Source organism: Hibiscus syriacus, unplaced genomic scaffold (assembly GCF_006381635.1).
Source record: "Hibiscus syriacus cultivar Baekdansim isolate YM2019G1 unplaced genomic scaffold, ASM638163v2 tig00110229_pilon, whole genome shotgun sequence".
Classification (NCBI taxonomy): Eukaryota; Viridiplantae; Streptophyta; class Magnoliopsida; order Malvales; family Malvaceae; genus Hibiscus; species Hibiscus syriacus.
In genome coordinates, this window is record NW_024062638.1 from 332,150 (window position 1) to 338,149 (window position 6,000).

Consider the following 6,000-nt stretch of genomic DNA (forward strand, 5'->3'; position numbering starts at 1 on the left):
TACCAAACTGTCTGAGTACAATTAGCGGAGTATACCCGATAGCTCCCCATAATCCGTGTAGCATTATAAAACTATCATTACCGCACCTAAAAAGTATGTCCTCTTTGGGTAACCAATAAGCCTTCCATACTATCTCAGTATCTTTCATGTTACGGAGAGCTTCAACCCAGTCTTTCCTCTTGCGATGCTCTGGGATTTGGCATTTGTCGAGGAAATCCACTAGAGGTGAAAAATTTGATTGATGTCTCCGAGCCCAGCCTTTCTCGACTATCCAGGAGTGGCTCCACCACCAAACTAGTAATAGTGAAGCACATCCGATGAATTGACCTCCCCTAATCGTCTACACTGGTTCAGTGACAAGAATGTTTCTGCAAGGATGGCTGGTGCAGGATTCTTTCTAGCGACAGCTTCGACGAAATCGATTAAGGTGATGTCGAAGTGATCCTCATTCCTGGGGAAAATTACCAAACCATATACTGCAAGTGCGAAGTGATCTCTTCTTTTTCGACGGAGTTTGCTCGTAAATTAAACTCTTCAGCTGAGCCCAGGAGATCCCTTCATCACGAATGTACTCTTCAACCCACTCCTTGGTCTTTCCCGTCAACGTGATCATCTTGGCTATGAACCCTTTAGGTCGAATTGCCTTGGTGTAAATGGAATGTCTTCTAACATTCGGAATGTTCAGCAAAGTCGTATACTCCTCTAAGGTAGGGGTCATGTCTACTTTACCGAAAGTAAAACATTTGTAAGCTGGATTCCAACATTCGGCAAGGGCTCGAATCACCACTGAATCTATTGGTACTCTCAGCAGCTCTACGATGTCGCCGTATATCCCTCTGAACAATGTCTTCTCATATCATCCCAGGTGGACCAAATTCTTGATAACTCAACCCAATGTGCCTGCCTGACTCGAATGATTACCTTTTCTGGAAAAACTGTATCTTCGGTAGTGGCAAGGCTGTCCCCGAACCGTGTTTGTCTGTATTCAGACCAGGTCTGAACACTGATTGCATTCTCAATCCCATCGGAAGACATTGTTGCCTTAAGCTTTTTTATAATAACTAGGTAATCTGGGAATCAATATCGTTTATTAAATGATGTGATATGATAATGATACATGCAATCAAGAAACAAAGCAATAAGTTAGTGATATTAGAATAATTAAAAAAATCAAAGAATAATTAGTAAAAATTTAAAGTATCGAATGCAAAATAATCAAAGAAAATAAAAAATCCTAACATCATGCGATCTAATTCTTCTAAGTTATCTGCATGGCTTTAACGAGGTAGGCTTACTAAATTCTTTATATGAGGTGGGTTCTAACAAAAGGTTCCTAAGCCATCTTTACAACCTGCTAAGGTTGACCCCGATTCTGGCCCATTACAGACTTGCGAATCGGGTTCAGCTCAGGGGATCACACACTAAAAGCGTACCTCGGAACTGATATCCGGATAGGCAACTTAGGGTGCTTTCCAGAGATACTTTGTCAGACCCACACAAGAAAGCCCAATGCTCCTCATGAGGTGTGACGTTTCTCTACTTAAGTATACTAGGATTGAGCTCAGGTTTAGAGCTATGATATGCAACAATTCTAAATATTTCACAGAAATGTAAGCATTAATCAGAGAGAAAATCTTTTTTTTTTTGTTTTTTTTGAAATAACATAATGAATCGTAAATTAAACAAGATTGAACTCATAATTTCCAAATAATAAATATAGGGTAACCAACTCGTGGCTCGACTCTCAATTTGTTTAAAAAAACAAAAGTCCCCAGCAGAGTCGCCAAGCTGTCGTAACCGTTTTTCGCCCAGAAAGGGAAAGACCGATGCCGATGGGGTTTTCTCTTTGAAAATTGTTTCGAAAGATGAAGAGTCGCCACCAATCATTTGAGGTGTGATTGGAACACCGTAAAAACCGGGTGATTTTAATAAAACATTTTATTTTTATAAATACCGAGTTTTGAGGTCTGCAAAATCCAGAAATCAGGTTCGGGAGTCGGTTACGCGTGGGGAAGGATTAGCACCCCCACAAGCGCCCAAAAATTGGTACCTAGTTGATTACCCTATATTTAAAATCGGAAATTTTGAGTTCGATCTTTATTTAATTTAAAAATCATTAAGGATGTAGAGTTTGAAAAGGGTATTCGTTTATTGAGACCGATAGCATTCGCCCCCGAGCGTAAATGCGGGAGATCAGCTATTCTGTCTAATAACCGAACATTGCCTCATTTTTAGTGATGTGGTTTTGAAAAGGATGTCGACTTATTTGGGGAGTTACCAGTAGTCACCCCCTGAGCACGATCGCGGAGGATATACTATTAATTCCTTAATAAGTGAACAGTACCTTAGATTTGTAAAACAACGCAATCAAACAAAATTTTATTTGTCCTAATTAAACTAAAAGTAAATTAAGGATTTTTATAACTTAAAGTGTCAAATTATGAAAATTAAAGAACCTAGGGGTTCAAATCTAAAATGTAGGTTCTAGTATTAATACTATATATTAAAATGAATTAAATATTTACGTATTACAAAATTTCTTTTGATAAATTTTAAAATGATCGAATATTATCCTTAGTCAATTTATTTTGATTCGAGTTAAGTAATGCTCATGAGAATATTGTACAAATTCTTTCGAATTGAAAAGTACATGAAAATAAGTCTACATGCTCCTGATCAAATAAATTTACATTGCTTTACACGTATTAAATTGGTAAATATAATTAAAGGATATAACACATTTGCAAATGATTATTACCTATTATGCAATATACCTATATGGCATACATATATAATATATACATATGAATTCATGAGATGCAAAATACGTAAATAAAACAAGTGCCGTGGTACCCTATTTCTGTCGATTGGTATTCGCGTAACATAGAAAAGTTAACGCTTAACAAAAAAAAATCTTGGCAACATATTAATAAATAAAAAAAAAGAGTGGACGTTTGATGTGAATTAAAGAGAACAAATAAACAAAAAAATACCATCAGATAGTAAATTATTTAATAGTTGTAGTTGTTTCATACATAAAGTAATGGTTTTCTTGGGCCCTTTGTTCATCATTTCTGGAGTATTTCAAAGAAATAGGATCCACTTTCCTTCTTTTGTCTTGGAGTAGGTGTTGACCAAACATTTAAAAAATTTCTACCGGAAAAGCAGACTAATTTAAACTAAAAATACTAACTTTAAAATAATGGCTAAATTCAAATAAAAGTAAAATTACATCTATAAAATTAAAAATAAACTAATGACCTAAATACAAAATAAACATACGTTACAGGGTCTTATGTATGATTTATCCTATTTAAATTAAACTAAAACAATATGTAAAATAACATAAATAGTGCCTGCACATTTGAAAATAATCAGAAAATTAAAATAAATAAAGGACTTCTTTAAAAGAATGTAACTAAATTTTGAGAACCTAAGAATAATTTACCCTAATAAGTACGGTGACTAAAAGTTAATTTACCCAAAACTTTTAATATAAAACCTAATTTATGCCTAAACCTAAGCTAACTTACACACAGGAAATGCCTCACTCCTCTTCACTTTCATTTTCATCCTAAACAGAGAGTGAAACTCTCTTCTCCTGCCACCATGTTCAACGGACATGGTAATGACCCAAAACCTCTACCAAAGCAAAACGACCACCACAACCCTCTATGGACAAGGTTCCGTTTCTAACAGACTCTTAAACGTTTTTAGATAACTCTTTCTAAAGATATTCTACTAAATTGACCCCAAAGATAAATAATTTCTATTTTTAGTTTTATTTTATTTTATTATAATTTGTTTTTACTCTAGTGATTGTTGATATTTATGGTGATGATTTTTTACTTGAATGCTTTCGTTATTTTTCTTTGCTGTTTGTTCTTGATGAAGGAAATAAGGAACGATTCTCTCGTTCTAAACCCAAACCGGCCTCTAGTGACACATGCGAGCCCTGGAACTGTAAGTAAAGTTTCTCGACAAAATCTCCACAATATCAGTGACTTAGACTCCAACAACGACGAGACAAACAAAAGAAAAAAAGGTAATAAAAAAACTCTTTTTTCATATTTTCTACTTGCTTAGAAAGAAAAACATTCAAAAATAATACTGAAAATTGAAATAAAGATGGGAAATACCAAAAAGGTTCTTTGCTTTCTATTGATTCCTTGGTTTTTGAAATACAATCTTCAGTGAGACTGCCGTCACGATGACTATTTTTCTGTTTTTTTGAAGAATTGAGTCCCCTGTTACAAAGAATAATTTTCCCTCTCCATTTGCTTTCCCTCGTTCAAATTACCCCTGTTCGAATCCTCTGTTAAAAACCAAACCCTCTGTTGTTGATTCTCTCTTTTTCTTCCTCTCTTCACCTCTTCTGTCTTCACCGGATATATAATTGTACGCATGTGGGAGCAGGTTGGATCCAAGATTTTTCCTGATTTTTGGGTATTATTCTAATATTTAGTGGATTTTAGTGGAGTTAATTTGGTCTGGTTTTTTTATGTTTTGGGTGGTATTTGCCGTAAGGAATGATGATGGTTACTTTGGTGATCTACAATGTGCTCAGCGTCGTGCTTGGCAGTGGCTTCGGGTATGAACCTATCACCGGGTCGGGTTACTGGGCCAGTTCGGGTCTTCTTGTATTGCTGTTAGGTCGGGTCTAATCCAGCTTACTATGGGTCGGTTCTTGGAGTCTCGGGGCTGGAACTTGGGTTGAAACCTTGTAGTGGACTGTTGTGTTTTATTTTGTAATTTGGGCTGCACATTAAGCCTGCCAAATATGTAAAATAATATTAATAATAATAATAATACATATAATAATAATAAGAACGAGATGAAAAATCGGGTGTCGACAGCTTGTTATCGCTGACTTATGTGTTTTCTTCTCTGCATATGAAGATTGTTCAACTATGTATTTATTTATTTATATATGCATTGTATTTTATCTTTATTTTTAATTTTGTAACTGCAGGAGGTCTTCTACGGAAGCTGCTCTCAACCTAGCGTTAGGGGCAGCCTACTACCCTACCTCCCCCTTACCCCATTGCATATGGGAATAGGGTTTTGTTGTTGTTGTATTAGAAAAATAATATATTAGTCATTATGTCATATTTTTATTATCTACTAGTAAATCAGTAATTTTTGAATAAAATAATTATTTATGATAACTATTAAAAATTATAAAAAAATATATAATGAGATGTTTGCGAACTTATCGAATTCAGTTGGAGTTTATACGATTCAACTCTTTAAGGTCTCAAGTCGAGCATGAGTTCGAATCGAATCAATTTGAATTAAGTTTTTGTCGAATTTTGATCGAATCGAATTTGAACAACTCACAAACTGCCCAATTCAATAAGCATCCCTAGGTAAGAGGTTGAATTCGACTGGTTGGACTTATATATCAACGGAAAAAATATGGATTTATATGCTGAAATTAAACTCGACCAAATTGATTAATAAATTAGTTCATTTCAGTTTGACTTATTTTTTCTTTCGCACACTGAGCATATTTAAATTTGTATAGGTTTATGTTTGTATGTGTTTTATAATATCTAAAATATGAATTTATATGCTGAAATTAAGTTTTAGAAAAATATATTAATTTCTAAAAATATTTATTTTATAGCTGTTTAATAAAAATATAAAAATATTTTAACGATTTAAAACTAATTTATATATTTTTTGAAGATTCCTATTTTTCTTATTAATATGGGGTGAATATAAGGTAATTAACTCTATTGAAAAAAAAACTCCCAACAATTTAACATTATACGTTGCCACCTTTAGTATTTTTGGTGTTAAAATCTGAAACATCGATTAACAAAAATTCTTTCACTATCAAGATCATTCCGTTTGAGCCAAAATTTTTATTATGAATAGAACTTTATGTATCAAAGGATTTTCTTATATTTACTATTAATTTTGTATAACTATCGATATCTAATTTATTAATCAATTAATTTGAATCAATTACGATTCTTCTAATCTAATTTGTTT